The following is a 22,587-nucleotide window of genomic DNA, read 5'->3' on the forward strand; positions in this document are numbered from 1 at the left end:
TTTAAAAAACTATTCCACAGAATTTTTTCTTGAAGTATTCACAGATAAAACTGGCTTCTCCCTTCCTTTAGCCTCAGTATTATAGTGTGCCTCACTTACTGTATATCTGCATCGGAATAAAATCATTTACAGACGTACCTGGCTCTCTGACCAAATGGTAAGATTTTAGAGAAAAGGGGCAGATTCCTGGTCATCTTGCTAACCCCAGGGCCAGACAGAGGAGATCTCCCCCAAAGTAGAAGTTTGATAGGTGCCGATTGAATATGTGTTGAATGAATTATTACTGAATTACTTTAGATTCTGAAGTTATGAGTACTGCAGGCAAATATTCAATTAGACACAGTTTTATCATCAAAATCCCATTAAGGCATATTTGTTCCTTCCATTGTAAGGAATTTCAATGATCACCATCTAAGTTTAAAATGTCAATGTGTTTGCTTCGTCAGCACATATACTAAAATTGGAAGGATACAGAGAAGATTAGCATGGCCCCTTCGCAAGGATCATATGAAAATTCATGAAGCATTCCATATTTTTCCTGTGTATAAAGTAGATATCTAATGAGAACCTACTCTATAGTGCAGGGAACTTCACTCCATGCTTGGTCTAGCAAAGACGGGATCTACATGTGCATAAAGCTGATTCACTTTGCTGTATAGCAGAAACCACACAACACTATAAAGCAACTATACTCCAGTGAAATCTACATTTTTTAAAAATGTAATAAAAAAAAGTCAGCAGTCAATTCCATGATGTTAGAGAAAGAAAAAGAGAAAGAAACAGGGAGAAAGATAGGTACCCCACTTATCATCCTGTAATCAGAGGAAGATATTGATTCCGTGTTTTTAAGTGCTTTTCAAAAGAAGTTCAGAACAATAGAATGAGTGTGAGTTTGGTCTGGCTACTTTTCTTCCCCAAATAATAGTTGATGGAAGATGCTCTGGCCGTGATGGGCACTGGAAGTGTTTTCATTAGGTCTCTCGGAGATTCATGCCCTTTCAGAGAGTATTCCCTATATTTCACACAGTAAGATGTTACCTTTAGATCAGCCCACGAGGGCATCCCAGACAACCTGGCTGGAATGTGTGTCAGACATTCAAGAAGAGCGAAATCAGAAAGGCTTGATCCAGTTTCCTTGTACCATTTTTTTCCAAAAGTACATTTTCACCTGAGCCAGAAACCAGGGGACTAGATTCGGACTATGGATTGAAAGGTCCGTATTTGTAATCCACCTGATGCCTTTTGCTGGGAAATATTACACACTACATTTGATACAGCCACAAGAAACATTACCAGTTCACTCATTTATCCCGTTTTGCAGCAGAGAACTCACAAAGTGGCTCTGAGGAGCAAGGCTCTGGAGAGGGCTTCCCCAGACACCGAGGCTCCTCCGCAGGCCTGTCCACACAGCTCCTGAGAACAGCTTGCAGTTTCCTCACCCACACTTGACTTCCGGCCTCACCCACACTTGACTTCCGGCCTCAACCTCGCTTGACTTCCGGCCTCACCCTCCTGTGCTTGACTCTGGTCCTTACTCCTGGTGCATTCAACCCAGAGAGGCCCTGGGCAAGACGGGCCACCAGGCAGGCAGGCGGCTGTGGACCCCTCTGCCCACAGCACCGAGCACCCCTGCCCTCCACCCGGGACGTTCCGGTTCCTCATCCATTTCCTTCCTCCAATTTCCTACCCAAACCAGCTTCTGCAGACTCTGCTTTTTATTTAGGAGGGAGTTTTGCTCTCTAACCGGCAGGTAACTGACAGTCCTGAGTCCAGAGCATTTGTTCCTGGAGCTGGTTGGCCTTGGCTGTAATAGATGTTCTGAAAAGGGAAACTAGCAGTTAGGGTCCTGTGGAATCCAATCCAATATATTTCAATGCTGTATTTAAAAACAAGTATATCTTCTATAAAATTCATCTCATTAATTCATAACCCAGGGGTTTTGACCCTAGATTCCCAAATCAGCTTGAAATCTATTTATTAATTCAGTAAATAAGCCATCAGATAAGCCAACCGCTGTCCTGGGGATGAAGACTGCTGTGTCTGTAGGGCAGGTTATGCCCTCAAGGGTCTCGTGGTCTAGAGAGTCTTCAGAAAACCTGTTGCATTGTTGATTCACGTGCTGGAGTATCTGAAGAGGAGACCATACAGCTCTTGGGAAGGGATTCGATGCCTGTGCATCCCAGAAGAGTTTCCTGCTTAGCCTTTCCAGGTGCTGCATCCCAAGAACTCAATAAATGCTTGGTATTACCATCATATAAGTGGTTGAAGTAGAATTATAGTCATAGTCATATGAACTTTTAAAATGTGATTGATGCATACTCAGAGAGACTGCACATAGTAAAATTCCGACAGCAGGGACAAGAGTGAGAATGGCATGGAAACATGCATAATATCATATATGAAATGAATCGCCAATCCAGGTTCAATGCAGGATACAGGATGCTTGGGGCTGGTGCACTGGGATGACCCAGAGGGATGGTACGGGGAGGGAGGTGGGAGGGGGGTTCAGGATGGGGGAACACGTATACACCTGTGGCGGATTCATGTTGATGTATGGCAAAACCAATACAATATTGTAAGGTAATTAGCCTACAGTTAACATAAATAAATTTATATTAAAAAAAAAAGAAAAAAGCTGGGAAATATGTTAAAGCAAAAAAAAAAAAAAGAATCAACTTCTCATACAGCCTGTCCAACACTAAGTAGTCTATACTGTTCAATGGCTCCCAGCCTGTTATTTGAGAATGTTCTTTGAAATTTCCATGTTTTTTTAATAGTAGTGAGGGTGACCTTAACTTTTATCAAATGTTTACTAGTCAATTGTAGTTCTTCTTGAGAGTTCAGTGTGCCTGTCCTCTGGTTCTTGAGGTTTTCCAATGAACCCTTCTAAAGTTGATGACATATTAGAATGCCATGCAAGACATAAGCCGGGGGTGAAGAGGAGCCCCTTTTTCAGCAGTATCTTCAGGAGGGAAAGTGGAATCATAATTCCTGGCAGTGAGAGAGGCTGAGACCAGCGAAAGCTACCATTTATTGAGACCACTGTGTATTAACAATGGATGGGCTTCCCTGGTGGCTCAGGTGTAAAGGACCTCCCTGCCAAGGTGGAAGATGTAATAGACCTGGGTTCCATCCCTGAGTTTAATCCCTGGGTCAGGAAGATCCCCTGGAGGAGGAAATGGCATCCCACTCCAGTATTCTTGCCTGGAAAATCCCGTGGACAGCGGAGCCTGGCGGGCTACAGTCCATGGGGTCCCAAAGAGTCGGATATGACAGTGACTAAGCAACAGCATCAACCATTCCTTTATTTTTCAGACGGAAAACTGAGAACCTAAGTGACAGTGATGCAAGTAAGGCAACTCAGGCTAATTCATGAGATCTCCCTTTCTGTCTTCAGGGCTTAAACACATGGGTTCTGGGGCCAGGTGGCCAAATATTGATTCCTGGGTCTATCAGTTACCTGCTGTGTGCCCCTGAGCAAGTCACTTGGCCATTGTGTGCTTCCAGTTTCCTCAGCTGTGAATGATAATTGTATCCACCTCATAGAATCCCCATGGACAGAAGAGCCTGGTGAGCTGCAGTCCATAGGGTCCACAGACTCGGACACGACTGAAGCGACTTAGCTCGCACGCACACACACACCCATAGGATTATCGGGGTTTCCCAGGTGGCTCAGTGGTAAAGAACCCACCTGCCAATGCAGAAGACATAAGAGATGTGGGTTCGATCCCTGGGTGGGGAAGATCCCCTGGAGGAGGGCACGGCAACCCACTCCAGTACTCTTGCCTGGAGACTCCCATGGACAGAGGAGCCTGGTGGGCTACAGTCCACAGGTTCGCAGAGTCGGACACCACTGAAGGGACTTAGCCTGCAGCACACACATGGGATCATCATGAGGACTAAATGAGACACAATACACAACAGGCAACAATCTGTCTATTTTTTCTCTCAGTTTATTAAAATCAAAATCTCTGCTGTGAAAGTGAATTTGTCAGTGAGTATGATAATCTATCCCCTTTCTATTGATTTAAGTATTTTGAAGCTGTGGAGTTCGGCGAATAAGGGACATGATTTTTAAATCTTCTTGAGGAAATACTGCTTTTATTATTAAGCAATCTCCTTCTTTATTCTTCTTAATGCTTTTCTCTATAATTTTTTCAGATATAGTTAATCTAGATTTCTTTAAGATAATAACTCCCTGCTTTATAATTTTACCTTTCTACATTTCGACCCTTCTATAGCCTTGCGTTTTAGGTACATAGATAACTCTTGTAAACAGCATGTAGCTAGACTTTCTTTAATCCATTCTGAGAATATTTGTCTTTTAATAGATGAATTTCATCCATTTAAATTATTAAGTTTATTCCTAAGTATGTCATCTTTTTGTTGCTGTTATAAATGGGGTTTTCTCCTCCATTATACTCTTAATTATTTTTTTTCAGTGTATGAAGGCTATTGATTTTTGTGTGTAAAGTTTATATTCTACTACCCTGATGAATTCTTTTATGATTTGAGTTAGTTTTCTTATCATTTCTTTAGGGCTTTCCAAGCAAGCTTTCCTATCAGCTGTTAGTAATGGTTTTACTGTTCTTCCAAGTCTTGTGTCCCTAATTGTTCTCTTTCTTAATTGCACTGGCTTCACATAAATTGCTTAATATTCTTGCTTCTGACCATGAAGGGAAAATCTCTTGTCTCCCCATTAACAGTCTGATGCTAAGATTGAGTTATTATATTGGGCTGGCCAAAAAGTTTTTTTGGTTTTGTCCATAACATCCTCCAGAAAAATCAAACGAACTTTTTGTCCAACCCAATATATTATGATGTTAAGAAAATATCCACCTATACCTTTTTTCTTAAATGTTTTTAATGGCAGATGTTAAATTTTGCCAAACAATTTTAAATCACAATTGGAGATACTTGTATTTTTCTTCTTGAACTCATTAGGATGAGGAGTTACATTAATAGATTTCCTACTATGTCTGATTTGTGTTCACAGTACACATCCCACTTAGTCACAGTATACTTATTTTTAAGCCAGCTTCAACCTGCTTTCTAATATTATAATTAGTATTTGCACAATATTCATAAGCAACACTGATCTAGATTTTATTTTTGGCATATCTGTGTCAGTGTTAATCTTGAGTCATTAAATGGTTTTAGAAATTTTCATTCATTTTCTACAATATTTTTTCAGCTTTGAGGTTATCTGGTCATCTAATGATTCAGTGGACTTCTCCTGTGACAGCCTCTGGGCCTAGGACTCCTACAGTCTAGAAAACTTTCCTATTTCTTCTATGGGAATGGATAGAAGCTTTCTATTTCTACTGGGATTAACTTGGATACATTTTGTTTTCCTAAGAAATTGTTCATTTCACTGAGGCTTTCCAATATTTCCAGAGAAGTGTAAGAAATGTTTTATCTTCTTTCAAATTCCTATCACTAGATGTCTTGTGTATTTGTGCTTTCTCCCGTTTTTTCTCAGGGAAACTGGCCAGTGGATCTTCTTCTTTTCTTTCTCTCTTTCTTCTCTTTTGTTGTAGCTCCTCACCTGATGGTGACCATCCCCTCAGCCGTGTACCGCAGCCCACGTGTGCCCTCACGGCCTGGAGCCCCACACCTTCAGCGCTGGTGCCCTAAAGCAAGTGCTTGGAGACCCGCTTGGTCTCAAGCTTGCCTGATGCATTTAACCATATAAGCAACTTTTTTCTTTTTTTCAGAAGGTCCAATGAATACTTTTAATAGGCTACCTTCAAGTTTAACCATTTCAGGTCAGTTTTCCAGGGAAAACAATGGCCCCTTTAAGTAAACAAACTTAAGGCTTTCCTCACTTTTCCCGAAAGTTTACCTGAATTGTTATTTTAAATATTGGTTCTCTTCCTTTATTTAGTTTTACTTCTTCAATAACTCTATATCTACTGGGGGCCATTTTTCCTGCCTTCCATGACAACCACTTTCCCTTTGAACCTTTTACTTTTATTTCATTTTCATCTTCATCATTTTTCTTTTTTCAAAGTTTCTTACTATATTTCATTTGATCCACTGTAAGCCACCCAATATATTTTATTTCCATTTCTAACATGTTTTCTTTTTCTTTCATATTTTCCTGATTTTTATGCAGGTCATAACCATGATCCCCCTAAAACGGTAGCCTACCCAATCCATCCTCCTATGAGGATCATTTCTCCAGAAGAGTAAGCTTTTCAATGGTCATTTGTGGTAGACATTCTGTCTTTTATCTTTGATAGCTGTTTAGGTATTTATTTTCAGATATGATGGTCCACCATTTTCCTATAGTGTGCCTATAAATAAACTTGGTTTTATTTGTGATTACTGAGGCTGTCCTTTTGTGTAATGAAGTTTCATGTCTTCTTTTTCAAGTCCAGAAAAATCCCTTTCCCATGACTTTTTTATCTCTTTCTGGAACCTTACTTGATATACAGTGGAACTTCAATTTCTACCCCAATGACTATTTTTCTTTCTTCCTAGTAATAAAAGTCTCTCTTATTTTTCTCACTTTAAAGCCACAATATTTATTTTGTCACAAAAAATCCACTGTATCAGTGATCAGCGGATGGGAAGATATCCCTATTCTAGCTTCCCTTATAAAACTTCCTTTTCTCATTTTTATGACTGTCACTTATCTCTGAACCCATCCATTAATTATACTGGGATCTTGGCCATGTCTGTAAATACTGACCGATGAGTACAGAACTTGGAAAACCATTTTACTTCTTTTATTCATTATACTGATAAATGTCCACTCATGACATTGTACAGGATGCGGGGATCAAGACCATCCCCAAGAAAAAGAAATGCAAAAATGCAAAATGACTGCCTGAGGAGTCCTTACAAATAGCTGTGAAAAGAAGAGAAGCAAAAAGCAAAGGAGAAAAAGAAAGATATACCCATCTGAATGCAGAGTTCCACAGAATAGAAAAGACAGATAAGAAAGCCTTCCTCAGTAATCAGTGCAAAGAAATGGACAAAAATAATATCCACTAATAATTGGCTCATTTATATTTTCTAAATTTAAAATATGCAGTGTATGGACCTAATAGAGGCAGAAGATACTAAGAAGAGGTGGCAAGAATACACAGAAGAACTATACAAAGAGATCTTAATGGCCCAGATAACCATGATGGTGTGATGACTCACCTAGAGCCAGACATCCTGGAATGTGAAGTCAAGTGGGCCTTAGGAAGCATCACTAAAAGTGGAGGTGATGGAATTCCAGTTGAGCTATTTCAAATCCTTAAAGATGATGCCGTGAAAGTGCTGCATGCAATATGCCAGCACATTTGGAAAACTCAGCAGTGGCCACAGGACTGGAAAAGGTCAGTTTTTATTTAAATCCCAAAGAAAGGCAATGCCAAAGAATGCTCAAATTACCGCACAATTGCACTCATCTCACACACTAGTAAAGTAATGCTCAAAATTCTCCAAGCCAGGCTTCAGCAATACATGAACCGTGAACTTCCAGATCTTCAAGCTGGTTTTCAAAAAGGCAGAGGAACCAGAGATCAAATTGCCAACATCTGCTGGATCATGGAAAAAGCAAGAGAGTTCCAGAAAAACATCTATTTCTGCTTTATTGACTATGCCAAAGCCTTTGACTGTGTGGATCACAAGAAACTGTGGAAAATTCCGAAAAAGGTGGGAATACCAGGCCACATGACCTGCCTCTTGAGAAATCTGTATGCAGGTCAGGAAGCAACAGTTAGAATTGGACATGGAAAAACAACTGGTTCCAAATAGGAAAAGGAGTACATCAAGGCTGTATATTGTCACTCTGCTTATTTAACTTATATGCAGAGTATATCATGAGAAACGCTGGGCTGGATAAAGCACAAGCTGGAAGCAAGATTTCTGAGAGACATAACAATAACCTCAGATATGCAGATGACACCTCCCTTATGGCAGAAAGTGAAGAACTAAAAAGCCTCTTGATGAAAGTGAAAGAGAAGAGTGAAAAAGTTGGCTTAAAGCTCAACATTCAGAAAACAAAGATCATGGCATCTGGTCCCATCACTTCATTGCAAACAGATGGGGAAACAGTGGAAACAGTGTCAGACTTTATTATTTTGGGCTTCAAAATCACTGGAGATGGTGATTGCAGCCATGAAATTAAAAGACATTTACTCCTTGGAAGGAAAGTTATGACCAACCTAGACAGCATATTAAAAAATAGAGACATTACTTCGCCAACAAATGTCCATCTAGTAAAGGCTGTGGTTTTTTCAGTAATCATGTATGGATGTGAGAGTTGGACCATAAAGAAAGCTGAGCACGGAAGAATTGATGCTTTTGAACTGTGGTGTTGGAGAAGACTCCTGAGAGTCCCTTGGACTGCAAGGAGATCCAACCAGTCCATTGTGAAGGAGATCAGCCCTGGGATTTCTTTGGAAGGAATGATGCTAAAGCTGAAACAGTACTTTGGCCACCTCAAGTGAAGAGTTGACTCATTGGAAAAGACCCTGATGCTGGGAAAGATTGAAGGCAGCAGGAGAAGGGGATGACAGAGGATGAGATGGTGGGATTCTATCACTGACTCAATAGACATGAGTTTGAGTGAACTCAGGAGTTAGTGATGGACAGGGAGGCCTGGCATGCTATAGTCCATGGGGTCCCAAAGAGTTGGACATGACTGAGCAACTGAACTGAACTGAACTGAGCCATCATACTGATGTATTGTGAGAAGCTACTTAGACAGAATATTAAAAAGCAAAGACATTACTTTGTCAACAAATGTCCGTCTAGTCAAGTCTATGGCTTTTCCAGTGGTCATGTATGGATATGAGAGTTGGACTATAAAGAAATCTGAGTGCCAAAGAATTGATGCTTTTGAACTGTGGTGTTGGAGAAGACTCTTGAGAGGCCCTTGGACTGCAAGAAAATCCAACCAGTCCATCCTAAAGGAGATCAGTCCTGGGTGTTCATTGGAAGGACTGATGTTGAAGCTGAAACTCCAATACTTTGGCCACCTGATGCAAAGAGCTGACTCATTTGAGAAGACCCTGATGCTGGGAAGGATTGGGGGCAGGAGGAAAAGGGGACAACAGAGGATGAGATGGTTGGATGGCATCACCGACTCAATGGACATGGCTTTGGGTGAACTCCAGGAGTTGGTGATGGACAGGGAGGCCTGGCGTGCTGCAGTTCATAGGGTTGCAAAGAGTCAGACATGAACTGAGCGATTGAGTTCATAGGGTTCATAGGGTTGCAAAGAGTCAGACATGAACTGAGCGACTGAACTGAACTGAACTGAACTGAATAATGCAGGCAGTCTTAGATTTAAATATTTGTTTCCAAAATAATTATTGTATAAAAGATAATCTCTAGTATCACTATCACTAGCTGTTCCATCTACATTTCTTCAAATTGTACCACATATTATTTTCTGTTTATGTGTAAAAAGCATTTGTGTGAAAGACAGTCATGTCTGACTCTTTGTCACCCCATGGACTATACAGTCCCTGGAATTCTCCAGGCTAGTATACTGGAGTGGGTAGCTGTTTCCTTCTCCAGGGGATCTTCCCAACCCAGGGATCGAACCCAGATCTCCCGTATTGCAGGAGGATTCTTTACTGTCTGAGCCACCAAGAAAGCCCATAACAAGCAATGGTACAGCATTAATTGATGCTGTCACAATCTAGATATAAATATTATGCAGAATCAGAGATTAGGGAGACAGCAGTTCAGGCTACATTCCAGCTCTGCCCTTCACTGCTTGTGTGACCTTCTCTGCTTGTGTGACCTTCACAAACTCAATTAAATTCTCTTGGTTTCTTCATTGTTAAATGGAGAATTATTTTAACAGAATAACTAAGGGAAGTGCCCAGCACGTTTCCTGAGCAGACTATGCTTTTATCCAAAGCATGGCATCAGACAAAATTAAACAATTGTTCTCTGTGATTCTTTGACTCTGGTTCATCCAGCTTTTAAAATACCTGCACTTTAGTGACAGCAAAGGACATGCAAATATCAGGTAATGTTTGAATGTTTGAACCCTGAGAGTTTTGACATCATCAGACCTAATAACCCAACACAGTCATTTTCCCAATGCAGAAAATGAGACAGTTTAAAAACTGTCAGAAATTTCAAGAAGCCAAAGTCAACTGCATTTCTTCCCAGTGTTTTTCCATTACCCTACATTACCTCTGACTAGGCTGGCTTAGAACACAAACTCTTCTTGGAGTCTCAATATTCTGAAGTGGTTTTTCCGTCTTTGCTGTATTTAAATATCACATGACTTTTGTTCTTCACTTATCCTGTTTTGCTTTGTGAAATTAACACAGAAAACATCTATAAATGTTCGATTCATATAATTAAATATACATGAATAATACTTTACACATACATGCAAAATTAAAGCGTTGACTCATATAATTAGCATCAAAGAAAGAAGGAGGTCCACAGACCTTTCCATTAACATTTGCGACTGAACGTCTTCTTTCTTTTATTTTATTATATCAAGTCCAGTGCTGCTGCCAACTTGTACTTGACTTTGAAGCATCAGCCTCGGTTTGTGTTAATAAACACCCCAGCCGCTGTGGGACTCTTCAGGACAGACTGTGGTGCAGACAGGAAGACGAAGTGGAAAAGAGATGAGAGTGGCTTTATTCTTGTTTGGCAGAACATGTGAAGTTTTTATCATCGCCCTTCTTCCTATTTTAGAATCTCTTGCAGTTCTTCTCTCATTCCAAAAGGAGACATTACAAATGGAAAATTAGTGGGCAACCGATAAGGACTTGGTAATTATGCGCCTGCTAGGTGGCAAGATTAGGAGGCTATAATTTAAAGCAATCACTGACGAAGCTTTCTAATTCATAAAGAGCAGAAAGAGAGTGCATTTGTGCTGACAAAATCTTTTCCAGTCCTCATTTGCCTTTATCCACAAAAAAAAAAAGAAAAAGAATACACATTTTCTGTTGCAAATGTACCTTTCTTTTTTTTTGCAAAATGTATCTTAACTATTAAAATATACAAGTCTGTTTGGCTGAGAATTAGTTATTAGAATAAAACAGAGAGAAAGCATTATGCTGCAATATCATAATATAATGACAGCATTAGAAACAAAGTGGCTGTGGAATCTTAGAGTTTTCTGACCAAGGACGTGAAGAGCTGGTCGTTGCAACCTTCAGACACGTGATACCGGAGTCATTGCATAGTGGGATCTTGTCTTTGACATCTGCTGTGAAATATTCCTTTTATTCTCAATTCTGGAGGATGAAGAGCATTTAACTAAAGCTCTAAGGAGCTGATTAAATGAACCTGGGCTTGCAGAAGCCAAGTCAGCAGGTTGCAACACAGAATGTCACTATATTAGTTTATAATCAGAGAAAATAGACAATTTTCCAATGACCAGCATATCTATGCTTGGTCTCCAAGGAACTTCCTGTCCCAGAAACAGGCTTGTAAGACAAAATTGAGTGCCTTACTCAAGAAGCACAAATAATAAGTAACAAACAATTTGAAGATGATACATTCATACATTTAAAAGCATATCTCTAAAGGACATTTTTAAGTATACCTCTCAAAACATTGCTGTGTAAAAAAAAATGAAGCTGGAAGAAATATTGGTGTTAAAGTTCATAATTAAACAGATGTCTGCCTTGTATTAAAATAGAAAATATCTAAAAATCGAATAAAAAGAGATCTTTTAGTAAATATCATATGGACTTTCAGTACAAATTAAGGTAAAACAGAAAATATGGTGTTTCTCTCTTTTTTTTCATCCTTCTTCTCCAATATCTCTGCATCTAGAGTCATGAAGGACAGCACAGTTTTCAAAATTTGACAGAGAACCAGAATCTGTTTTCCCTGAAATTTGAGTTCTTGGTATCTAACTGCAATGTTACAGTCAGAATAGTCCCTGGGCTACCAGGAAGTAAAATTGAAGGTCACTTCTATCATAAAATAGAAATGACGGCTCCAGGAAAACAACAAATACCTAGAACACATTGTTATAATGTATTGACTTCTTTATCCTTCCTCACTGATCTCCTCTGCGTTGAGTTATGTTTCTCAGTGGTTCATAAAGCACACCCCGTGAAGGTAAGAAAGGGCCGGGCAGCTGGAGGGAAGTGGCTGCCCCGAAAGCCGCTGTGAGCGTGACCTTGAGCAGTCGCTCCTGCGTGCCGCATCATTTGTCTTCATTTCTGCGTCCTGTGTACCCCGGGGAGTCTGTGAGTCCTTCCCATCACCCACCCTGGGTCATTAGTGCGACGTCTCACTTGTGTGGCAAGTGACCTCATTAAGTAATAAACCTGCCTTTATCGTCATGCACTTCTTTAGGAGGACCTTCAGTAAAAGTCTATCCTCGTTCTAAAAGAAAAAGCTTTTAAGATTTTGGCTGGAAATTTGCTAAATATATAGATCTATTTACTAGTCAAAAGTAACAAATTTCCAACTTCCTTCCCTGCCCTTCAGTGCAAGACGGATGAACCAACCCACACACAGCAGTTAAAGATAAAAGGAGCACAGCAGGGCCTGTATGCAGGGAAGACCTAGAGCAGAGCAACACCGGCCCTTAGGAGATGGGTGATTCTAAGGGTGTTGCTGGATAACTGTAAAAGCTAACTTTTTAAAAACATTTCCTATGGTCCAGGCACTGTTCGAATCACTTTGCATGACATGACTTGTGTAATCGTGATGACGACCTGTGAGGTACGGATAGATGTAGATGATTCGTCGGTGACTGGTAGACTGGCGATAGGTAGACACGACAGACGCACAGAAATGAGCGAGACAGAGAGAGAAAAGGCTGGTAGATGATTGATAGGCAAGAGGAACACAGACAGATGCAAGCGACAGAGAGAAAGATGGAAGTCGGAGCATAGATTAGGAAGCCAGATACATAGACACACAGGTAGCTGAAGATAAGGAAACGGACATTCAGAGACGCTAGTAACTCTCTCCAGGTCAAACACTGAGGAGCTTCAAGCTTCAGACACAAGGAACGCGACCCCGGCGCTGGAGTCTGAACCACTGGTCTAGATTTCTGAGCAAACAAGCTGAGGACACCGCAGTGTGCATGTCGCTAACCCGAGTCTACAGTGTATGCTCACAGTATATACGCATGCCTGCGCTGGCCGGAGGCAAAGCAGGACTTCTGGCGGGAAGGATTTAGTGTGGTTACCTAGGCAGCATCACCGCGCTTCAAAGCAGAGGCCAGTCCTCAGACCACAAGCCAGTCAGGACACGAGCCCTGTCTGACCCCAGCCGCCTGAGGCCGAGAATGCAGCGCAGGGCAGGGCCTTCCGACACACGTGCCCACGGGGCTGTCTCGGGTGACGCACAGCACAGCTCTCCTTTCCAAAACGTATTCCATCCCACAGAGACCGGAACCAGTGACGGAGCGTGCACATCAGAGGGATTTTGAATATGTCCCTCAGCAAAGGCTGAGGATGTTCTGCAAGCCCGAAATGCAGCCCTTCAGCTGATCGGGCGGAACCAATGGATGGTGGAAGGCCCCTCGGAGCCTGAAGGTGACAGAGCTTGACGAGAGGAAACGACAGCTCGATGCTAGGTGAGCATCACCCTCAAAGCGAGTACAACCTGAAGAAAAGCAGGACCGCCCCCCACCACCTTGTTATCAGGAGCTAGGGATTTAGGCACATCTAGCATCTAACTTACAGAGAATCTATCTAGCTTCCCTGGTGGCTCAGGTGGTAAAAAAATTCACCAGGAGATGAATGGATGCAGGAGACCCAGGTTTGATCCCTGAGTCAGGAAGATCCCCTGGACAATGAAATGGCTACCCACTCCAGTACTCTTGCCTGGAAAATCCCATGGACACAGGAGCCTCATGGGCTACATCCCATGGGCTCACAAAGAGTTAGACACGACTGAGTGCTAACACTTTCAACATCCAAAAAGAAACACTTCTGCCATCCTTAATTCAGATGGCTAGGTGCATCGTGTTTAATTTATGTTCTTCTTTCTCCAATGTTCTAAGAGAAAGTGGGCCTTCTTGCCTTTTTTAAGTGGTCTGGATGGAGTGGCCTGCATCTGAACAGTTATGGTCCAACAGTCAAAATCCCAGCAACCCCAGTGGACTAATCCAAGGTTTTTGTCAACAACTGCTCCATTCAGGCTAGACAGAGCATCCTCAGCTAAAGCCTTTCCTACTTAAGAATTTAAGCAAGCACCGGCCACAGGCAAATGTAAGCTGCTTAGTAATTCAGTAAACTGGTCCAAGTGTTCTCATCTCTGCTTCTGGAATCCAGATTTCTCATTTTAGAGGGGTCCTAATTAGCTGAAGTTAATAACATTTACACAGATCTCCACCACTGCGTAAGCCTCTTACAGCCTGAGGATGGGATATAATCTTACATAATCACTAATCTTATCCTACAATGGGTCTCCATCTCATTAGATGTAAGTACCCTGTATCGGTGATGTGGGAGAATCTTGCATCCTGCCAGGATGCCAACTGGGCTGGAATTATTTGAACAGGGTGAAAAGGTGCTCTGAGAGACCAACAGAGAGAATGACTCCCATGACTCTCACCCAGATTCAGCTCACAAGTCCAAGCCTGTTTTCTGAGGAGCGTAATTTGGACCCCTTGCTCCCTGACCCACTTGCAGATCCTCTAGATCTCTCTGTCCAGGATTCCTTCTGTGCCCAGCTGTTGGACTTCCCACTTGCTCTGCCCCACCATCTGTTCTGTCCAGGACTCAGCACCATACAGCGACTGTTGTCTGCTCATCCTAGGATTCTGTGTCCCACATCTCTGCACGGGTGTCCTGGTCCTAGCCTCTGGCTCAGAGGAATCCCACTCGAGTTCTGCCAAAGCTCCAGCATATTCAGTGGGCTATCATCGCCATAGACAAAGAGACCACGGTCTATAAAAGTATGTTCTATTTCATCATGAGTATCAATAATACAAGGCACTTTGGGCATCCATCATTTATTAGAAGAGGGTTTCCCTCATAGCTCAGTTGGTAAAGAATCCACCTGCAATGCAGGAGACCCTGGTTCAATTCCTGGGTCGGGAAGATCCGCTGGAGAAGGGATAGGCTACCCACTCCAGTATTTTGGGGCTTCCCTTGTGGTTCAGCTGGTAAAGAATCTGCCTGCAATGTGGGGGACCTGGATTCAAGCCCTGGGTTGGGAAGATCCCCTGGAGAAGGGAAAGGCTACCCACTCCAGGATTCTGGCCTAGAGAATTCCATGGACTATATAGTCCATGGGGTCGCAAAGACTTGGACACGACTAAGCGACTTTCACTTCACTATTTATTAGAAAGGAGAAGCATTATTAGAACTTTTCTTATTTCACTTAATGGGGCCACATATGAATGGCTCTCATTTCCTAAATAAATTCGTAGATCAAATAGTCAGAGGGCTAGAAGGCTCTTCAACGTTACTCAATCCCTTCCCATCTGCTTCTGTTGTTTAGTCACTAAGTCGTGCCCGACTCTTTGCAACCTCGTGAACTGCAGTAGGCCAGGTGTCCCTGTCCCTCCGTGTCTCCCAGAGGCTGCCCGAGTCCATGTCCACTGAGTCAGTGATGCCATCCAACCATCTCATCCCCTGTCATCCCCTTCTCCTCCTGCCCTCCATCTTTCCCAGCATCAGGGTCTTTTCCAATGAGTCGGCTGTTCATATCAGGTGGCCAAAGTATTGGAGCTTCAGCTTCAGCATCAGTCCTTCCAGTGAATATTCAGGACTGATTTCCTTCAGGATTGACTGGTTGGATCTCTGCACAGTCCAAGGGACTCTCAAGTGTCTTCTCCAGCACTGTAATTCAAAAGCATCAATTCTTCAGCATTCAGCCTTCTTTATGGTCCAACTCTCACATCCGTACAAGACTACTGGAAAAACCACAGCCTTGACTATACGGACCTTTGTCATCAAAGTGATGTCTTCGCCTTTTAGTACACAGGGACATATGATGAACGGGTAAACGAGCCCATGCATTTGAGGGCTATGAAGTCTTTTCCTTGTGGAAGTCCTGCTCTGTTACTCTCAAGACTACCATGAAACTGATGATCTAACACAGGCCTCAACAGGTCAGGACAAAGAGTTTGTGAAGGAAGACATACTCTCCCTTCAAAAATGTCACAGACGGGGCGTCATCCCACTCACCACCTGGAGAGGTCGCTGTCCTGCTTCATCTCGGAGGCAGCACCAATGAGCAGCTGCTCTAACAGTGCACCCCTTCCCCACTAACCTGTAACGAAGAGCTAACACTGAATGCTTGAGGGCCACAAGCTTTATTCAGATTCTCTCCCACACTCCATACCCTGCTTCTTATTCCCTGAGCAGAAACCCCAACACTCAATACCTTGCTTCTTCTTCCCTGAGCAGAAACCCCTAAAATGTGAATCACAAGATAGCAACATGATCTGTTTCAGCGCAGCCTGTTTCAACTCTTTCACCCTCTTTAAGAGAAAAAAAAAAAAAAAAAAAAACAGACAACAAGAACATGTATCTCTGAGCCCTGCTATTTTCTGTAATGACTAATCTGGTCTCCAGAGATTCTATCTTTAATTAGCAGTGTCTATATAACAGGTCGGAGAAGGCAATGGCACCCCACTCCAGTACTCTTGCCTGGAAAATCCCATGGACGGAGGAGCCTAGTAGGCTGCAGTCCATGGGGTTGCTAGGAGTCGGACACGACTAAACGACTTCCCTTTCACTTTTCACTTTCCTGCATTGGAGAAGGAAATGGCAACTCATTCCAGTATTCTTGCCTGGGAAATCCCATGGACAGAGGAGCCTGACAGACTACAGTCCATGGGGTCGCAGAGTCCAACACTACTTAGCAACTGAGCATGTATGTACTATAATATGTTGAAACCTCAGCATGTATTAAACTCCGGGAGTCGGTGATGGACAGGGAGGCCTGGTGTGCTGTGGTTCATGGGGTTGCAAAGAGTCGGATACGACTGAGCAACTGAACTGAACTGAACTGATTACCTATTTTAAACCAACTAAAGATTGTGCTGTTCATTGCACAAAGTGAGTATTCCAGAGTTCAAACTTAGCATTGCACAGAGTCTTTTTCTCCTAATGTTCCCTGTTGAACAATGGATAATCCCAGTGTCCTTCCAGAAGTGCATATTTGGAAGAACTCTGGGCTTCTTCATATCACAGCTTTCATTGTCTTTCAGCCGCTTGCGGTTTCATGTCACCAATCTTTACTCTGTCTCAGAAACCCACTGAGTCACTGGCATGAGTATCACTTTTGCTAAGTTGCCGAGGAAATGATTTACAAGAAGGTAATGCATTTGATGCTTAAATTAGAAAACCATCAGATAATATACACTTATGACAGCTGAGAAACGAAAAAAAGTAGTCCTTTCACAGAGAGAGTTGGAAATTGACAGGAGAAATGTATCCTGTTACTATTTTCACGATGTAAATGATCCTGTATTTTTGGGTCTATTATCTGCTAGCTGTGTTATTTTGGAAAAATCACTTCACATCTCTGAAGAGCACATTCCTCATTTTTGCAGTGAAGAGATTTGACTAGATCAACTTCCCAGTCCATTTTCCCTCTAAATCATGTATGGTTCAAACCGTAACCTTGTGCGTGGGTCTGGAAGCTGACAACAAATGATTAATAACCTATCTCTGGTCCTTTTATGGACAAAAAAGAAAAAAAAGCAGTGAATCCCTTTTCTCCTCTTTTCCATACTCCCCGCCCTGTACTGTGCCATTTCCGTAAGCTCTGCCTCATTGGTTTAGAAATAAGCTTGCCCACTGCGCCATTATTAATATCCTGAGCGTTCTCTGTGGATTAGCAAGGCACACTGACAAGGCGAATGTGGGGCTGCTCCGAGGCATCACATCAAAAATCCTATTTATGCAAATTCGTGAGCTGCAGATTGACAAGATACTTTGTCTAAAAGATTCCTTATTCGTGCCTACGAGCACCTGGCTGACAGGACGCCTTGTTGGAGCTTCACCGGGTGGCCCCAGGCTCCGAGCTGTGGGCAGCTTTTGTTCCTTCATGAAGCACCAGGCACAGATGAGTAACAACTGATCTGAAGTGAATCGGGTGGGGCCATGTTCACAGCAACCCCGACCTGTCAACTAGCTGCTGAAACTCTGGGTTGCGTGTCGCCTCCAGCACTACGCAAAAGGGGCCAGCCTGCTGGCTCTGCTGCCTCTGGAGTCTTCAGATTCCGGCGATGATGAGAAACGACGCCACGCTCCACTGTGTGCAGCCTGCTACAGGCACTGTATCACCAGTTAAGCGAGAAAACATTTTACATAAAAACATACACGTGATGTTGAGAGTGGTGTGACTGGTGACGTGCTAAGGATGACAGAAAACATCACCCAGCAGTTGCAGAGTCCAGAGAGTCATGGACGCTCAGAGCGGAAAAGACCTTCACTCCCTGAGCTGCTGACCAAACCCAGACTCCAGTAGTGCACACAGGACTCTCTGGCCCAGAATCCTGGGGTCATGACACAGGACAAGCTCTTGGGTAAGTGTGATGAGCTGCAGGTTTGGGAAGCAGAACCTTTGAGACTCAGAGGCATGAGTTCCCAAGATTTTATTAGACTTGCCAAAATCGTAATCAAGAGGCAGAAATAAAACTGCAAAAATGATATCCTGGTTCCCAATAAGCAGCTCTGGTGACTATTTTCCAGCAAACAAAGCAAACTCAAGGTCGTGCAGACCATCTACTCTCTTCTAGATATTCTAAAATGCATTTCTAAATCTAGAACATCCAGCAAAATATGGTAACAACATCAAATTTACGCACCATAGAACCACTTACTAAGTGGTACTTTTTTATGTCAGCTTACATTGATTATCTTTAAAATAAATAACTGTGAAAATTATTGCATTTCTAGGAGTTTCAGTAAGTAAACAAACATCTCTTCCCTGTGGGAGAGCTGAGTCAATTAAGAAATAGCAAATAAGGTGGAAATCCAACACGCTACTTCTCGACTGATCACGATCATTAAAGAGTTTTCAGGCAGTAGGATATCTTGGACTTAATCACAGAAGCAGCCACAGGCATAGTGGGCATCATAGCGGGCATCATTTCCCATTATTTCTGACCGCGGCAGGGCTTCCCCTGTGACAGGTGACAATTCAGAATGAAGAGAAGTCTGCATCCCTGCAGACGCCTCCCTCTCGAGGGAGCAGCAGCTGTGCTACTCAGGCCGGGTTCACTTTGCACCAACTCACAGAGAGAAGGACGGGGTGGAGAGAGGCAGTGTTTCTGTAACGAAGCACCCTCCACTTGGAGGACCAGAGGCAGAATAATAGTAACTCCTCTAAAGATAGCACTGAGGACTTTGAACGTTGCCCTGCATAGAGTGTAATTCTTTATTGGCGGTGGTTGATTCGTTCAGTCGTGTCCAACTCTTTGTGACCCCATAGACCATAGCCTGCCCATGGGATTCTCCAGGCAAGAGTACTGGAGTGGGTTGCCCTCCTCCAAGGGATCTTCCCAACCCGGGGATCAAATCTGCATCTCCAGCACTGGCAGACAGATTGTTTACCACTGAGCCACCAGGGAAGCCTAATTATTAGAATCTCTGAATTCTCACCTGACATTAGCCCTAGAGCAGTTCCATTGTTTTTTTTTTTTTTTTAATTAATCTCTATTGGACTGACTTCCATGGTGGCTCAGATGGTAAATAATCTGCCTACAATGCAGGAGACCCAAGTTTAACTCCTGGGTCCAGAAAACACTCTGGAAAAGGGAATGCAATCTACTCCAGTGTTCTTGCCTGGAGAATTCCATAGACAGAAGAGTCTGGCAGGCTACAGTCTACAGGGTCGCCAAGAGTCAGACACGACTGAGTGACTAACACTTTCAGACTTCCCTTCACTTTATTGGAGTAGAGTTGCTTTATACTGTTGGTTAGTTTCTGCTGTACAGCAAAGTGAATCGGTTATACGCGTACACACATCCTCTCTTTCTTGGATTTCCTTCCCATTTAGGTCACTTCACCAAAGAAGAGCTATTGATATGTAAAGAAGGCAAACAAGCACATGGAAAGATGCTCAACATCATCAGCTATTATGTGAATCTAACTTAAAACTGCAATTCAGTACTGCTATAGACCTGCAAGAATGACTCAGACCTGTAAACAATACCAAGGGTTCCTGAGGATGTGGAGCAATAGGAAAATCAATCCATTTCTTCCAGAAGTGCAGTTTGGAACAGTCACTTGGGGAGGCAAACCACTCTTGGCATTTACCTAGGAGACATGGAAACGTGTGTCTGCACAAAGAATGCTTACAGTATCTTTATTCAAATTCACCAAGACTCAGAACAACTCAAATGTCCATCAGATGAATGGATAAACAAGTTCTGGTGCATTGATACGATGGAATACACTCTAGCAATAAAAAGGAAGGAACTATTAATGCAAGGTATATAGTGAATAAACCTCAAACTTACAGTGATGAATAAAAGAATCCAGACGTAAAAGTGTATATATTGTATAACTCTGTGTACTGAAAACTCTAGAAAAGAAAAATCTGTCATGGCAGGAAGCAGATGAAGGCTAGGGGGTTGCCTGGGAAGAGGTGAAGGGAATGTTTCGTTGAGACAGAAATGCTTTACTTATTGATGGTATTGGTAGATAGGCAGGTGTATCAACTTGTCAAAGCCATCAAATGGTGCACTGAAAGTAGGCACTTTTATTGTGAGAAAATTATGTGTTAATAACATTTATTTTAAAATCATACTTGAGAGGACTTCCCTGACAGCCCATTCACCTCCTGATGCAGAGAGTGGGGTTCGATCCCTGGTCGGGAGCTGAGATCCCACATGCCTCACGGCCAAAAAACTAGAACATAAACAACAGAAGCAATACTGTAACAAATTCAATAACCACTTGAAAAAATCATTTTAAAAAGTAAAATATAAACTATACACGAAGCTAACTTGGTAGCGTAGACAAGGACCCACTCTCCTGTGGAATGAGCATAAACCGTGAAATTTTTCTTAAAAAAAACTTTAAATCTCTGTGAATTGTCCTAAGTCTATATAGCAAACACACATTCGGTCAAAAAAAAAAAAAAGCTATGAAATCTAAATAAGGACAGGAACAGTCCTTAGCATTTGAACCATGATGCCCTCTCCCCCGCTCCTTTCTTCCCCCAGAGCGACAGAAGCACCACAGCATCTGGAGACAGAAAAGGCTTCCACCCCCACTTCCCGATCCCCGCCAGCTCCCGGGGAATGGCTAAGGTGTCCCCCAGGAAGGGAACGCCACCAGCATTTCTTCACCAAAGCCCAGGTCTGTTGTGGAGGACTCTTTCTAGGCAGTAGCAGCAGAGGGATCTGGGACTCTCTTCTTTACCTGATTGTCACTCGCAGGGCAGATGCTCAGCCTCATGCCCAGCAGACGGAGAGAATCAGGGCTCCGTTTGCTCTCAGCCCAGCCCAGCCCCACGTCTGTGATGCAGGGTGTTTCAGAGAAGCAGGGCCATGTGCGTGCCCAGCTCAAGAGCAGTTGTACAGAGATTTCACCCAGAGGATGAAGAAATGCAGGGACAGACTTGATTTTCTTGGGCTCCAAAATCACTGAGGATGGTGATTGCTGCCATGAAATGCTGCCATGAAATTTAAAGATGCGTGCTCCTTGGAAAAGCTATGACAAAGACAGCAGATTAAAAAGCAGAGCCATTACTTTGCTATGGTTTTTCCAGTAGTCATGTATGGATGTGAGAGTTGGACCTTAAAGAAGGTGAGCACTGAAGAATTGATGCTCTTGAACTGTGGTGTTGGAGAAGACTTTTAAGAGTCCCTTGGACTGCAAGGAGATGTTAACCAGTCAATCCTAAAGGAAATCAACCCTGATTATTCATTGAAAGAACTGACACTGAATCTGAAGCTCCAATACTTTGGCCCCCTGACGGGAAGAGCCAGGGCATTGTTCGAAGAGACCCTGATGCTGGGAAAGATTGAAGGCAGGAGGAGAAGGGGACGACAGAGGATAAGATGGTTGGATGGCATCACCAACTCAGTGGATATGAGTTTGAGCAAACTCTGGGAGGTAGTGGAGGACTGAGGAGCCTGGCGTGCTGCAGTCCACGCAGTTGCAAAGAGTCGGACACGACTGAGCGGCTGAACAACAGCAGCAAGAGGAAAGACATAAAATCACATGGTTCAAAGATCTCCCCACCTGACCTAACCTCGTCTGGAACAAAATGTGGGGAAATTCAATCCCAAATGTGCTCTTGAAAATAATGGAGACTGTGGGGTTAAGCAAATAGGATATGAAAACACTGAGTCAAAATTATTCCGTGCAGTGGCAAGATTTCAGGGTGAGGGAGGCTTTTAGCTGGTGAACGTCGCAACTGCTTGAGTCAGTATACGCAATAGGAAATTCTTCTAGAGGTCACCTGAAACACTCGCAAGAGAGGGAGCATCTGTTGTGTGACCAGGTCACTTTTTAGTTCAAGTAGTTCTATTTCGGGGACCTGATATGCTTGATGCCATTTCAATTTTAGCATTCACCCTTGGCGTCATCCCCTTGAGGAAAAATCGTGACAGCTGTGTCACGCAGCTGACACCAACTGGCTTCCATGCCTTCCCTTGACATCCTGACCTTTGCATCCACAGCCGGCAAACAGTGATGCTTTAGTCAACATGCATTT

General features: G+C 42.9%; 1 long non-coding RNA gene and 1 other non-coding gene across 2 annotated transcripts; both read left to right on the plus strand.

The window, feature by feature from the left end:
- Window positions 1–430: 430 nt before the first annotated feature.
- On the plus strand, window positions 431–537 carry LOC112448195 (U6 spliceosomal RNA). The gene has a single exon (XR_003036583.1). It is a non-coding gene; the product is annotated as a U6 spliceosomal RNA (small nuclear RNA).
- Window positions 538–18,223: 17,686 nt separating this feature from the next.
- Window positions 18,224–20,415, plus strand: LOC112448146 (uncharacterized). The gene is made up of 2 exons (XR_003036544.2): window positions 18,224–18,442; window positions 19,918–20,415. It is a non-coding gene; the product is annotated as an uncharacterized lncRNA (long non-coding RNA).
- The last annotated feature ends 2,172 nt before the right edge of the window (window positions 20,416–22,587 follow it).

This window comes from Bos taurus, chromosome 9 (genome assembly GCF_002263795.3).
Source record: "Bos taurus isolate L1 Dominette 01449 registration number 42190680 breed Hereford chromosome 9, ARS-UCD2.0, whole genome shotgun sequence".
Classification (NCBI taxonomy): Eukaryota; Metazoa; Chordata; class Mammalia; order Artiodactyla; family Bovidae; genus Bos; species Bos taurus.